Here is a 15,167-nt window from a genome sequence, read left to right on the forward strand (position 1 = left end):
CAGGCTAGTAGAAGGACCCTGCCGAGTCCCGTCTGCCAAGGACAGGGTCCGGCAGGTGGGCCAGAGCTGGCCCAAAGCGGCCGAGATGCTGAAGGGCCATGTGCGGAGCGCTCTTGGCGTTTTTTCCTCCGCAGAGGGCGGAGGGAGTGGACATGGGGGAAGGGCAGGTGGGCATTTCTGGAGCAATACTGCCATCAAGAGGAACCCGCTTGGCAATCGAGCACCGGTCCCTGTGCTCGCCTGGGGAGGAGTGGCTTGGGACTGCCCTGGGGGAGCAGGCAGGACTAGGACCGGTGCCCGGACGGATCCGAGGTCTCTGGAGGCCCGAGGGAAGCAGGGTCCGCCGCCAGTTCGCGCCCTGGAAGCCCCAGACACAGGCGCCAGGTCTAGCTGGACAGCCGGGACGCCTGGCGGTTGCCGTACAGGAAGCCAAGGCCCGGGAGGCTGGTGGCGGCCATGATCTGGGCGGGACTAGCGGAGGCCTCCGCCAAGGAGCCTGGGCTCGGGGCCGTGGGCAGTTTGCCTGGTGCCCGTTTCCGTGGGAGCACCCGGGGTGACGGCCTAGTTGGGTCCTCGGCCCCGGGCGGCTCCCTCGGCCGCACTGCACGCCAGTGAGGAGGGGCCACTGCCAGAGCTGAGTTCCGTGGCCAGTGGCGCCGGTGCCCGCCGGGACTGGCCGGCGCCGGGGTGTTGCTCCTTGCGGCCTAGGGAGGAAGGTGGGCCGCGGGGCATCCTGCGGGGCCCGTACCCAGACGCTTCCAGGCGAGGTGGACGCCAAGGCGAGGCCAGGCCCGGCCCGGCCCCCCTCAGACACCAGGCATCCGCCTCGTTGAGACCTGCGACCCTGTCTTGTGGTGTCCATGCCCCCAAGTTGTCTTGGAGGCCGGCCATTCCCGGTGGTGCTCATTTCAGCCTGGGGGCCTTCCGGGGACCCCGGTTGTCTTTGGGGGTGCGCAGGCCCTTGGCCTGTGATCAGAGGCGCACCGACCGATGGGTTCGGTGGCAAAGCTTGCGTAATGGAGTCTCTCTGGGCATCAGCCGAGGGGGACCGCTGCTTTCCTAGGCCTGCTGGAGTCCCAGGAGGAAGGACCCGTCGGACTCTGCCTGCCTGGGGACAGCCTGCTCAGCGCTAGAAGGGTCTGCTGCTGAGGCAGCATCCCTGTGCCTCTCCTCCAGTGGGTCCCTGAGGTAGAATCGGGGCAGGTCCAATGGGACGTGCAGGGAGGAGGCTCGGAAGATGCATCTTTCGCAGGACCCGGTCTGGTACAGCAGCGGACGGGGCCATTCCCCGAGGCTTTCTGGCATTTCCCAGAGTGTCCAGGAGTCCCCAAGAGAACGGGGACTCGCGTCCAATGGATGGAGATCAGCACTATGTCGCTGAATTCAGGAGTAGAAAAGGAACACCGAGGACCCTTCTGAGGTGACAGGTGGAATGTCCAGGTTTCTTTTTTTTTTTTTTTTTTTTTTTTAATACTCAGAAAAAAGGAATAACGAGGTGATGGGCCTCTTAGGCCCGAAACCTGAAAAGCACAGGACCCAAGCAGAAAAAGTCCTGAGTGTTCATGGTCCTCCGTTCCACCTGAATCCAGCTAGAGAGCGAGCCAGGTGGATCCGTGTGCCCCTCCACGGCCTTGTGCAGAGACACTGTCATGCAAAGAGAAATCCAACTTCCACCTCAACGCACAGTTAAGGTTGAGCGCGGTCCAGCGTTCCCAAGAGGAACGGGATGACATTCAAGTGGGACTTGCCTCACCTTGGCTAGGGGGACCGCGAAAGCAGGCCCCTGGGTTGGTGTTGCTGGTGGTGGTAGAAGCGGAGGGCGTGGCCGGGTTCTTGAGTTCTGGGGCATTTCTCTTGCCGCCTCTCGGCCTATCTGCGCCATGTCTCACACGTTCAGTTGCATCTCTTAGCGTTTTAAAGGCACACGTGGGCAAGACGTCCCGGGCAGTACGAGAAAATCAATGACGTTGAGACAGAGAGAGCAGGAGAGGAAGCAGGCCCCAGTAGAAGTGGGCGAGAGAGCGCTGGGCGCGAACCTGGCACGAGAGAGAGAGTGATTATGGGATTGAGAGAGACAGAGAGAGCGAGAGACAGAGAGCGAGAGAGAGAGAGAGAGAGAGAGAAGAAAGTGTGTCGTGGAAAATCCCTAGGGAAAGTCCGTGGGGGTCAAAGAGTCCGGAAAGGGCCAGGGAGGTAGCAGCTTGGCATAGTGTGTCCCTAGTGATTTGTCTGTCTTGGGAAGAGCATTCAATGTCACTGTGTTCCTGCAGCAGACGTCAGGCCTCTGCCCACGCCTTGACTGCTTGACGAGGTGAACATCGGGTTTCCGTCACAGAATAGGTTTGGGGAGGAAGATCGGTACACTTGGGGCTGGGCCATCTACCGCCCCTCCATGGCACCCACGAGCCCTCAACGGCATGCACGCCTCTGTGGGATTTCTACGTCCAGCCTTCCGGGCAGGGCCGTGGAGAGTTGGACGTAGGCCAGGTGTGAGGAGGACAGGTGTGTTTGGGGTGGCAGCTGGCTCCCCTCCTGTCTGACCTATGCTGGCCAGGGCTCTTCCACCAGCACCTTGCCGCTGCTGCCACAAGGGAAGGGCCCGGGACCCGGTCCCGCTCTTCCGGAATTGTAGGTTCACCTCAAGTCTGAGGCCAAAACCCCAGGGGTCAGTGGGACGCCGGTCGCCTTTGACCTCTTGGTCAAGCTGGCTTTGCAGTGACCCGTGAGTATGCCCAAGTGCAATTGTGTCCCGGAGGGCAGAGCTAGGGCTGGCATCCTACTATGTGCCCAGTCTCCTTCTCTTCCCTGCGGGTTCCACCATCCTCCCCATCCCAAAGGCATGGTTAGGGATGCGGTTAGTTGGGCTGCATCCCCAGGGCGGCCCAAGGGGACCGCTTTCTGGTTTGTCAGGAAGGCAGGCTAGTAGAAGGACCCTGCCGAGTCCCGTCTGCCAAGGACAGGGTCCGGCAGGTGGGCCAGAGCTGGCCCAAAGCGGCCGAGATGCTGAAGGGCCATGTGCGGAGCGCTCTTGGCGTTTTTTCCTCCGCAGAGGGCGGAGGGAGTGGACATGGGGGAAGGGCAGGTGGGCATTTCTGGAGCAATACTGCCATCAAGAGGAACCCGCTTGGCAATCGAGCACCGGTCCCTGTGCTCGCCTGGGGAGGAGTGGCTTGGGACTGCCCTGGGGGAGCAGGCAGGACTAGGACCGGTGCCCGGACGGATCCGAGGTCTCTGGAGGCCCGAGGGAAGCAGGGTCCGCCGCCAGTTCGCGCCCTGGAAGCCCCAGACACAGGCGCCAGGTCTAGCTGGACAGCCGGGACGCCTGGCGGTTGCCGTACAGGAAGCCAAGGCCCGGGAGGCTGGTGGCGGCCATGATCTGGGCGGGACTAGCGGAGGCCTCCGCCAAGGAGCCTGGGCTCGGGGCCGTGGGCAGTTTGCCTGGTGCCCGTTTCCGTGGGAGCACCCGGGGTGACGGCCTAGTTGGGTCCTCGGCCCCGGGCGGCTCCCTCGGCCGCACTGCACGCCAGTGAGGAGGGGCCACTGCCAGAGCTGAGTTCCGTGGCCAGTGGCGCCGGTGCCCGCCGGGACTGGCCGGCGCCGGGGTGTTGCTCCTTGCGGCCTAGGGAGGAAGGTGGGCCGCGGGGCATCCTGCGGGGCCCGTACCCAGACGCTTCCAGGCGAGGTGGACGCCAAGGCGAGGCCAGGCCCGGCCCGGCCCCCCTCAGACACCAGGCATCCGCCTCGTTGAGACCTGCGACCCTGTCTTGTGGTGTCCATGCCCCCAAGTTGTCTTGGAGGCCGGCCATTCCCGGTGGTGCTCATTTCAGCCTGGGGGCCTTCCGGGGACCCCGGTTGTCTTTGGGGGTGCGCAGGCCCTTGGCCTGTGATCAGAGGCGCACCGACCGATGGGTTCGGTGGCAAAGCTTGCGTAATGGAGTCTCTCTGGGCATCAGCCGAGGGGGACCGCTGCTTTCCTAGGCCTGCTGGAGTCCCAGGAGGAAGGACCCGTCGGACTCTGCCTGCCTGGGGACAGCCTGCTCAGCGCTAGAAGGGTCTGCTGCTGAGGCAGCATCCCTGTGCCTCTCCTCCAGTGGGTCCCTGAGGTAGAATCGGGGCAGGTCCAACGGGACGTGCAGGGAGGAGGCTCGGAAGATGCATCTTTCGCAGGACCCGGTCTGGTACAGCAGCGGACGGGGCCATTCCCCGAGGCTTTCTGGCATTTCCCAGAGTGTCCAGGAGTCCCCAAGAGAACGGGGACTCGCGTCCAATGGATGGAGATCAGCACTATGTCGCTGAATTCAGGAGTAGAAAAGGAACACCGAGGACCCTTCTGAGGTGACAGGTGGAATGTCCAGGTTTCTTTTTTTGTTTGTTTTTTTTTTTTTAATACTCAGAAAAAAGGTATAAGGAGGTGATGGGCCTCTTAGGCCCGAAACCTGAAAAGCACAGGACCCAAGCAGAAAAAGTCCTGAGTGTTCATGGTCCTCCGTTCCACCTGAATCCAGCTAGAGAGCGAGCCAGGTGGATCCGTGTGCCCCTCCACGGCCTTGTGCAGAGACACTGTCATGCAAAGAGAAATCCAACTTCCACCTCAACGCACAGTTAAGGTTGAGCGCGGTCCAGCGTTCCCAAGAGGAACGGGATGACATTCAAGTGGGACTTGCCTCACCTTGGCTAGGGGGACCGCGAAAGCAGGCCCCTGGGTTGGTGTTGCTGGTGGTGGTAGAAGCGGAGGGCGTGGCCGGGTTCTTGAGTTCTGGGGCATTTCTCTTGCCGCCTCTCGGCCTATCTGCGCCATGTCTCACACGTTCAGTTGCATCTCTTAGCGTTTTAAAGGCACACGTGGGCAAGACGTCCCGGGCAGTACGAGAAAATCAATGACGTTGAGACAGAGAGAGCAGGAGAGGAAGCAGGCCCCAGTAGAAGTGGGCGAGAGAGCGCTGGGCGCGAACCTGGCACGAGAGAGAGAGTGATTATGGGATTGAGAGAGACAGAGAGAGCGAGAGACAGAGAGAGAGAGAGAGAGAGAGAGAGAGAGAGAGAGAGAGAGAGAGAGAAAGAAGAAAGTGTGTCGTGGAAAATCCCTAGGGAAAGTCCGTGGGGGTCAAAGAGTCCGGAAAGGGCCAGGGAGGTAGCAGCTTGGCATAGTGTGTCCCTAGTGATTTGTCTGTCTTGGGAAGAGCATTCAATGTCACTGTGTTCCTGCAGCAGACGTCAGGCCTCTGCCCACGCCTTGACTGCTTGACGAGGTGAACATCGGGTTTCCGTCACAGAATAGGTTTGGGGAGGAAGATCGGTACACTTGGGGCTGGGCCATCTACCGCCCCTCCATGGCACCCACGAGCCCTCAACGGCATGCACGCCTCTGTGGGATTTCTACGTCCAGCCTTCCGGGCAGGGCCGTGGAGAGTTGGACGTAGGCCAGGTGTGAGGAGGACAGGTGTGTTTGGGGTGGCAGCTGGCTCCCCTCCTGTCTGACCTATGCTGGCCAGGGCTCTTCCACCAGCACCTTGCCGCTGCTGCCACAAGGGAAGGGCCCGGGACCCGGTCCCGCTCTTCCGGAATTGTAGGTTCACCTCAAGTCTGAGGCCAAAACCCCAGGGGTCAGTGGGACGCCGGTCGCCTTTGACCTCTTGGTCAAGCTGGCTTTGCAGTGACCCGTGAGTACGCCCAAGTGCAATTGTGTCCCGGAGGGCAGAGCTAGGGCTGGCATCCTACTATGTGCCCAGTCTCCTTCTCTTCCCTGCGGGTTCCACCATCCTCCCCATCCCAAAGGCATGGTTAGGGATGCGGTTAGTTGGGCTGCATCCCCAGGGCGGCCCAAGGGGACCGCTTTCTGGTTTGTCAGGAAGGCAGGCTAGTAGAAGGACCCTGCCGAGTCCCGTCTGCCAAGGACAGGGTCCGGCAGGTGGGCCAGAGCTGGCCCAAAGCGGCCGAGATGCTGAAGGGCCATGTGCGGAGCGCTCTTGGCGTTTTTTCCTCCGCAGAGGGCGGAGGGAGTGGACATGGGGGAAGGGCAGGTGGGCATTTCTGGAGCAATACTGCCATCAAGAGGAACCCGCTTGGCAATCGAGCACCGGTCCCTGTGCTCGCCTGGGGAGGAGTGGCTTGGGACTGCCCTGGGGGAGCAGGCAGGACTAGGACCGGTGCCCGGACGGATCCGAGGTCTCTGGAGGCCCGAGGGAAGCAGGGTCCGCCGCCAGTTCGCGCCCTGGAAGCCCCAGACACAGGCGCCAGGTCTAGCTGGACAGCCGGGACGCCTGGCGGTTGCCGTACAGGAAGCCAAGGCCCGGGAGGCTGGTGGCGGCCATGATCTGGGCGGGACTAGCGGAGGCCTCCGCCAAGGAGCCTGGGCTCGGGGCCGTGGGCAGTTTGCCTGGTGCCCGTTTCCGTGGGAGCACCCGGGGTGACGGCCTAGTTGGGTCCTCGGCCCCGGGCGGCTCCCTCGGCCGCACTGCACGCCAGTGAGGAGGGGCCACTGCCAGAGCTGAGTTCCGTGGCCAGTGGCGCCGGTGCCCGCCGGGACTGGCCGGCGCCGGGGTGTTGCTCCTTGCGGCCTAGGGAGGAAGGTGGGCCGCGGGGCATCCTGCGGGGCCCGTACCCAGACGCTTCCAGGCGAGGTGGACGCCAAGGCGAGGCCAGGCCCGGCCCGGCCCCCCTCAGACACCAGGCATCCGCCTCGTTGAGACCTGCGACCCTGTCTTGTGGTGTCCATGCCCCCAAGTTGTCTTGGAGGCCGGCCATTCCCGGTGGTGCTCATTTCAGCCTGGGGGCCTTCCGGGGACCCCGGTTGTCTTTGGGGGTGCGCAGGCCCTTGGCCTGTGATCAGAGGCGCACCGACCGATGGGTTCGGTGGCAAAGCTTGCGTAATGGAGTCTCTCTGGGCATCAGCCGAGGGGGACCGCTGCTTTCCTAGGCCTGCTGGAGTCCCAGGAGGAAGGACCCGTCGGACTCTGCCTGCCTGGGGACAGCCTGCTCAGCGCTAGAAGGGTCTGCTGCTGAGGCAGCATCCCTGTGCCTCTCCTCCAGTGGGTCCCTGAGGTAGAATCGGGGCAGGTCCAACGGGACGTGCAGGGAGGAGGCTCGGAAGATGCATCTTTCGCAGGACCCGGTCTGGTACAGCAGCGGACGGGGCCATTCCCCGAGGCTTTCTGGCATTTCCCAGAGTGTCCAGGAGTCCCCAAGAGAACGGGGACTCGCGTCCAATGGATGGAGATCAGCACTATGTCGCTGAATTCAGGAGTAGAAAAGGAACACCGAGGACCCTTTTGAGGTGACAGGTGGAATGTCCAGGTTTCTTTTTTTTTTTTTTTTTTTTTTTTAATACTCAGAAAAAAGGTATAACGAGGTGATGGGCCTCTTAGGCCCGAAACCTGAAAAGCACAGGACCCAAGCAGAAAAAGTCCTGAGTGTTCATGGTCCTCCGTTCCACCTGAATCCAGCTAGAGAGCGAGCCAGGTGGATCCGTGTGCCCCTCCACGGCCTTGTGCAGAGACACTGTCATGCAAAGAGAAATCCAACTTCCACCTCAACGCACAGTTAAGGTTGAGCGCGGTCCAGCGTTCCCAAGAGGAACGGGATGACATTCAAGTGGGACTTGCCTCACCTTGGCTAGGGGGACCGCGAAAGCAGGCCCCTGGGTTGGTGTTGCTGGTGGTGGTAGAAGCGGAGGGCGTGGCCGGGTTCTTGAGTTCTGGGGCATTTCTCTTGCCGCCTCTCGGCCTATCTGCGCCATGTCTCACACGTTCAGTTGCATCTCTTAGCGTTTTAAAGGCACACGTGGGCAAGACGTCCCGGGCAGTACGAGAAAATCAATGACGTTGAGACAGAGAGAGCAGGAGAGGAAGCAGGCCCCAGTAGAAGTGGGCGAGAGAGCGCTGGGCGCGAACCTGGCACGAGAGAGAGAGTGATTATGGGATTGAGAGAGACAGAGAGAGCGAGAGACAGAGAGAGAGAGAGAGAGAGAGAGAGAGAGAAAGAAGAAAGTGTGTCGTGGAAAATCCCTAGGGAAAGTCCGTGGGGGTCAAAGAGTCCGGAAAGGGCCAGGGAGGTAGCAGCTTGGCATAGTGTGTCCCTAGTGATTTGTCTGTCTTGGGAAGAGCATTCAATGTCACTGTGTTCCTGCAGCAGACGTCAGGCCTCTGCCCACGCCTTGACTGCTTGACGAGGTGAACATCGGGTTTCCGTCACAGAATAGGTTTGGGGAGGAAGATCGGTACACTTGGGGCTGGGCCATCTACCGCCCCTCCATGGCACCCACGAGCCCTCAACGGCATGCACGCCTCTGTGGGATTTCTACGTCCAGCCTTCCGGGCAGGGCCGTGGAGAGTTGGACGTAGGCCAGGTGTGAGGAGGACAGGTGTGTTTGGGGTGGCAGCTGGCTCCCCTCCTGTCTGACCTATGCTGGCCAGGGCTCTTCCACCAGCACCTTGCCGCTGCTGCCACAAGGGAAGGGCCCGGGACCCGGTCCCGCTCTTCCGGAATTGTAGGTTCACCTCAAGTCTGAGGCCAAAACCCCAGGGGTCAGTGGGACGCCGGTCGCCTTTGACCTCTTGGTCAAGCTGGCTTTGCAGTGACCCGTGAGTACGCCCAAGTGCAATTGTGTCCCGGAGGGCAGAGCTAGGGCTGGCATCCTACTATGTGCCCAGTCTCCTTCTCTTCCCTGCGGGTTCCACCATCCTCCCCATCCCAAAGGCATGGTTAGGGATGCGGTTAGTTGGGCTGCATCCCCAGGGCGGCCCAAGGGGACCGCTTTCTGGTTTGTCAGGAAGGCAGGCTAGTAGAAGGACCCTGCCGAGTCCCGTCTGCCAAGGACAGGGTCCGGCAGGTGGGCCAGAGCTGGCCCAAAGCGGCCGAGATGCTGAAGGGCCATGTGCGGAGCGCTCTTGGCGTTTTTTCCTCCGCAGAGGGCGGAGGGAGTGGACATGGGGGAAGGGCAGGTGGGCATTTCTGGAGCAATACTGCCATCAAGAGGAACCCGCTTGGCAATCGAGCACCGGTCCCTGTGCTCGCCTGGGGAGGAGTGGCTTGGGACTGCCCTGGGGGAGCAGGCAGGACTAGGACCGGTGCCCGGACGGATCCGAGGTCTCTGGAGGCCCGAGGGAAGCAGGGTCCGCCGCCAGTTCGCGCCCTGGAAGCCCCAGACACAGGCGCCAGGTCTAGCTGGACAGCCGGGACGCCTGGCGGTTGCCGTACAGGAAGCCAAGGCCCGGGAGGCTGGTGGCGGCCATGATCTGGGCGGGACTAGCGGAGGCCTCCGCCAAGGAGCCTGGGCTCGGGGCCGTGGGCAGTTTGCCTGGTGCCCGTTTCCGTGGGAGCACCCGGGGTGACGGCCTAGTTGGGTCCTCGGCCCCGGGCGGCTCCCTCGGCCGCACTGCACGCCAGTGAGGAGGGGCCACTGCCAGAGCTGAGTTCCGTGGCCAGTGGCGCCGGTGCCCGCCGGGACTGGCCGGCGCCGGGGTGTTGCTCCTTGCGGCCTAGGGAGGAAGGTGGGCCGCGGGGCATCCTGCGGGGCCCGTACCCAGACGCTTCCAGGCGAGGTGGACGCCAAGGCGAGGCCAGGCCCGGCCCGGCCCCCCTCAGACACCAGGCATCCGCCTCGTTGAGACCTGCGACCCTGTCTTGTGGTGTCCATGCCCCCAAGTTGTCTTGGAGGCCGGCCATTCCCGGTGGTGCTCATTTCAGCCTGGGGGCCTTCCGGGGACCCCGGTTGTCTTTGGGGGTGCGCAGGCCCTTGGCCTGTGATCAGAGGCGCACCGACCGATGGGTTCGGTGGCAAAGCTTGCGTAATGGAGTCTCTCTGGGCATCAGCCGAGGGGGACCGCTGCTTTCCTAGGCCTGCTGGAGTCCCAGGAGGAAGGACCCGTCGGACTCTGCCTGCCTGGGGACAGCCTGCTCAGCGCTAGAAGGGTCTGCTGCTGAGGCAGCATCCCTGTGCCTCTCCTCCAGTGGGTCCCTGAGGTAGAATCGGGGCAGGTCCAACGGGACGTGCAGGGAGGAGGCTCGGAAGATGCATCTTTCGCAGGACCCGGTCTGGTACAGCAGCGGACGGGGCCATTCCCCGAGGCTTTCTGGCATTTCCCAGAGTGTCCAGGAGTCCCCAAGAGAACGGGGACTCGCGTCCAATGGATGGAGATCAGCACTATGTCGCTGAATTCAGGAGTAGAAAAGGAACACCGAGGACCCTTTTGAGGTGACAGGTGGAATGTCCAGGTTTCTTTTTTTTTTTTTTTTTTTTTTTTAATACTCAGAAAAAAGGTATAACGAGGTGATGGGCCTCTTAGGCCCGAAACCTGAAAAGCACAGGACCCAAGCAGAAAAAGTCCTGAGTGTTCATGGTCCTCCGTTCCACCTGAATCCAGCTAGAGAGCGAGCCAGGTGGATCCGTGTGCCCCTCCACGGCCTTGTGCAGAGACACTGTCATGCAAAGAGAAATCCAACTTCCACCTCAACGCACAGTTAAGGTTGAGCGCGGTCCAGCGTTCCCAAGAGGAACGGGATGACATTCAAGTGGGACTTGCCTCACCTTGGCTAGGGGGACCGCGAAAGCAGGCCCCTGGGTTGGTGTTGCTGGTGGTGGTAGAAGCGGAGGGCGTGGCCGGGTTCTTGAGTTCTGGGGCATTTCTCTTGCCGCCTCTCGGCCTATCTGCGCCATGTCTCACACGTTCAGTTGCATCTCTTAGCGTTTTAAAGGCACACGTGGGCAAGACGTCCCGGGCAGTACGAGAAAATCAATGACGTTGAGACAGAGAGAGCAGGAGAGGAAGCAGGCCCCAGTAGAAGTGGGCGAGAGAGCGCTGGGCGCGAACCTGGCACGAGAGAGAGAGTGATTATGGGATTGAGAGAGACAGAGAGAGCGAGAGACAGAGAGAGAGAGAGAGAGAGAGAGAGAGAGAAAGAAGAAAGTGTGTCGTGGAAAATCCCTAGGGAAAGTCCGTGGGGGTCAAAGAGTCCGGAAAGGGCCAGGGAGGTAGCAGCTTGGCATAGTGTGTCCCTAGTGATTTGTCTGTCTTGGGAAGAGCATTCAATGTCACTGTGTTCCTGCAGCAGACGTCAGGCCTCTGCCCACGCCTTGACTGCTTGACGAGGTGAACATCGGGTTTCCGTCACAGAATAGGTTTGGGGAGGAAGATCGGTACACTTGGGGCTGGGCCATCTACCGCCCCTCCATGGCACCCACGAGCCCTCAACGGCATGCACGCCTCTGTGGGATTTCTACGTCCAGCCTTCCGGGCAGGGCCGTGGAGAGTTGGACGTAGGCCAGGTGTGAGGAGGACAGGTGTGTTTGGGGTGGCAGCTGGCTCCCCTCCTGTCTGACCTATGCTGGCCAGGGCTCTTCCACCAGCACCTTGCCGCTGCTGCCACAAGGGAAGGGCCCGGGACCCGGTCCCGCTCTTCCGGAATTGTAGGTTCACCTCAAGTCTGAGGCCAAAACCCCAGGGGTCAGTGGGACGCCGGTCGCCTTTGACCTCTTGGTCAAGCTGGCTTTGCAGTGACCCGTGAGTACGCCCAAGTGCAATTGTGTCCCGGAGGGCAGAGCTAGGGCTGGCATCCTACTATGTGCCCAGTCTCCTTCTCTTCCCTGCGGGTTCCACCATCCTCCCCATCCCAAAGGCATGGTTAGGGATGCGGTTAGTTGGGCTGCATCCCCAGGGCGGCCCAAGGGGACCGCTTTCTGGTTTGTCAGGAAGGCAGGCTAGTAGAAGGACCCTGCCGAGTCCCGTCTGCCAAGGACAGGGTCCGGCAGGTGGGCCAGAGCTGGCCCAAAGCGGCCGAGATGCTGAAGGGCCATGTGCGGAGCGCTCTTGGCGTTTTTTCCTCCGCAGAGGGCGGAGGGAGTGGACATGGGGGAAGGGCAGGTGGGCATTTCTGGAGCAATACTGCCATCAAGAGGAACCCGCTTGGCAATCGAGCACCGGTCCCTGTGCTCGCCTGGGGAGGAGTGGCTTGGGACTGCCCTGGGGGAGCAGGCAGGACTAGGACCGGTGCCCGGACGGATCCGAGGTCTCTGGAGGCCCGAGGGAAGCAGGGTCCGCCGCCAGTTCGCGCCCTGGAAGCCCCAGACACAGGCGCCAGGTCTAGCTGGACAGCCGGGACGCCTGGCGGTTGCCGTACAGGAAGCCAAGGCCCGGGAGGCTGGTGGCGGCCATGATCTGGGCGGGACTAGCGGAGGCCTCCGCCAAGGAGCCTGGGCTCGGGGCCGTGGGCAGTTTGCCTGGTGCCCGTTTCCGTGGGAGCACCCGGGGTGACGGCCTAGTTGGGTCCTCGGCCCCGGGCGGCTCCCTCGGCCGCACTGCACGCCAGTGAGGAGGGGCCACTGCCAGAGCTGAGTTCCGTGGCCAGTGGCGCCGGTGCCCGCCGGGACTGGCCGGCGCCGGGGTGTTGCTCCTTGCGGCCTAGGGAGGAAGGTGGGCCGCGGGGCATCCTGCGGGGCCCGTACCCAGACGCTTCCAGGCGAGGTGGACGCCAAGGCGAGGCCAGGCCCGGCCCGGCCCCCCTCAGACACCAGGCATCCGCCTCGTTGAGACCTGCGACCCTGTCTTGTGGTGTCCATGCCCCCAAGTTGTCTTGGAGGCCGGCCATTCCCGGTGGTGCTCATTTCAGCCTGGGGGCCTTCCGGGGACCCCGGTTGTCTTTGGGGGTGCGCAGGCCCTTGGCCTGTGATCAGAGGCGCACCGACCGATGGGTTCGGTGGCAAAGCTTGCGTAATGGAGTCTCTCTGGGCATCAGCCGAGGGGGACCGCTGCTTTCCTAGGCCTGCTGGAGTCCCAGGAGGAAGGACCCGTCGGACTCTGCCTGCCTGGGGACAGCCTGCTCAGCGCTAGAAGGGTCTGCTGCTGAGGCAGCATCCCTGTGCCTCTCCTCCAGTGGGTCCCTGAGGTAGAATCGGGGCAGGTCCAACGGGACGTGCAGGGAGGAGGCTCGGAAGATGCATCTTTCGCAGGACCCGGTCTGGTACAGCAGCGGACGGGGCCATTCCCCGAGGCTTTCTGGCATTTCCCAGAGTGTCCAGGAGTCCCCAAGAGAACGGGGACTCGCGTCCAATGGATGGAGATCAGCACTATGTCGCTGAATTCAGGAGTAGAAAAGGAACACCGAGGACCCTTCTGAGGTGACAGGTGGAATGTCCAGGTTTCTTTTTTTTTTTTTTTTTTTTTTTTAATACTCAGAAAAAAGGAATAACGAGGTGATGGGCCTCTTAGGCCCGAAACCTGAAAAGCACAGGACCCAAGCAGAAAAAGTCCTGAGTGTTCATGGTCCTCCGTTCCACCTGAATCCAGCTAGAGAGCGAGCCAGGTGGATCCGTGTGCCCCTCCACGGCCTTGTGCAGAGACACTGTCATGCAAAGAGAAATCCAACTTCCACCTCAACGCACAGTTAAGGTTGAGCGCGGTCCAGCGTTCCCAAGAGGAACGGGATGACATTCAAGTGGGACTTGCCTCACCTTGGCTAGGGGGACCGCGAAAGCAGGCCCCTGGGTTGGTGTTGCTGGTGGTGGTAGAAGCGGAGGGCGTGGCCGGGTTCTTGAGTTCTGGGGCATTTCTCTTGCCGCCTCTCGGCCTATCTGCGCCATGTCTCACACGTTCAGTTGCATCTCTTAGCGTTTTAAAGGCACACGTGGGCAAGACGTCCCGGGCAGTACGAGAAAATCAATGACGTTGAGACAGAGAGAGCAGGAGAGGAAGCAGGCCCCAGTAGAAGTGGGCGAGAGAGCGCTGGGCGCGAACCTGGCACGAGAGAGAGAGTGATTATGGGATTGAGAGAGACAGAGAGAGCGAGAGACAGAGAGAGAGAGAGAGAGAGAGAGAGAGAGAGAAATAAGAAAGTGTGTCGTGGAAAATCCCTAGGGAAAGTCCGTGGGGGTCAAAGAGTCCGGAAAGGGCCAGGGAGGTAGCAGCTTGGCATAGTGTGTCCCTAGTGATTTGTCTGTCTTGGGAAGAGCATTCAATGTCACTGTGTTCCTGCAGCAGACGTCAGGCCTCTGCCCACGCCTTGACTGCTTGACGAGGTGAACATCGGGTTTCCGTCACAGAATAGGTTTGGGGAGGAAGATCGGTACACTTGGGGCTGGGCCATCTACCGCCCCTCCATGGCACCCACGAGCCCTCAACGGCATGCACGCCTCTGTGGGATTTCTACGTCCAGCCTTCCGGGCAGGGCCGTGGAGAGTTGGACGTAGGCCAGGTGTGAGGAGGACAGGTGTGTTTGGGGTGGCAGCTGGCTCCCCTCCTGTCTGACCTATGCTGGCCAGGGCTCTTCCACCAGCACCTTGCCGCTGCTGCCACAAGGGAAGGGCCCGGGACCCGGTCCCGCTCTTCCGGAATTGTAGGTTCACCTCAAGTCTGAGGCCAAAACCCCAGGGGTCAGTGGGACGCCGGTCGCCTTTGACCTCTTGGTCAAGCTGGCTTTGCAGTGACCCGTGAGTACGCCCAAGTGCAATTGTGTCCCGGAGGGCAGAGCTAGGGCTGGCATCCTACTATGTGCCCAGTCTCCTTCTCTTCCCTGCGGGTTCCACCATCCTCCCCATCCCAAAGGCATGGTTAGGGATGCGGTTAGTTGGGCTGCATCCCCAGGGCGGCCCAAGGGGACCGCTTTCTGGTTTGTCAGGAAGGCAGGCTAGTAGAAGGACCCTGCCGAGTCCCGTCTGCCAAGGACAGGGTCCGGCAGGTGGGCCAGAGCTGGCCCAAAGCGGCCGAGATGCTGAAGGGCCATGTGCGGAGCGCTCTTGGCGTTTTTTCCTCCGCAGAGGGCGGAGGGAGTGGACATGGGGGAAGGGCAGGTGGGCATTTCTGGAGCAATACTGCCATCAAGAGGAACCCGCTTGGCAATCGAGCACCGGTCCCTGTGCTCGCCTGGGGAGGAGTGGCTTGGGACTGCCCTGGGGGAGCAGGCAGGACTAGGACCGGTGCCCGGACGGATCCGAGGTCTCTGGAGGCCCGAGGGAAGCAGGGTCCGCCGCCAGTTCGCGCCCTGGAAGCCCCAGACACAGGCGCCAGGTCTAGCTGGACAGCCGGGACGCCTGGCGGTTGCCGTACAGGAAGCCAAGGCCCGGGAGGCTGGTGGCGGCCATGATCTGGGCGGGACTAGCGGAGGCCTCCGCCAAGGAGCCTGGGCTCGGGGCCGTGGGCAGTTTGCCTGGTGCCCGTTTCCGTGGGAGCACCCGGGGT

The sequence above is a fragment of the Macaca fascicularis genome, chromosome X (genome assembly GCF_037993035.2).
Source record: "Macaca fascicularis isolate 582-1 chromosome X, T2T-MFA8v1.1".
NCBI classification, from domain to species: Eukaryota; Metazoa; Chordata; class Mammalia; order Primates; family Cercopithecidae; genus Macaca; species Macaca fascicularis.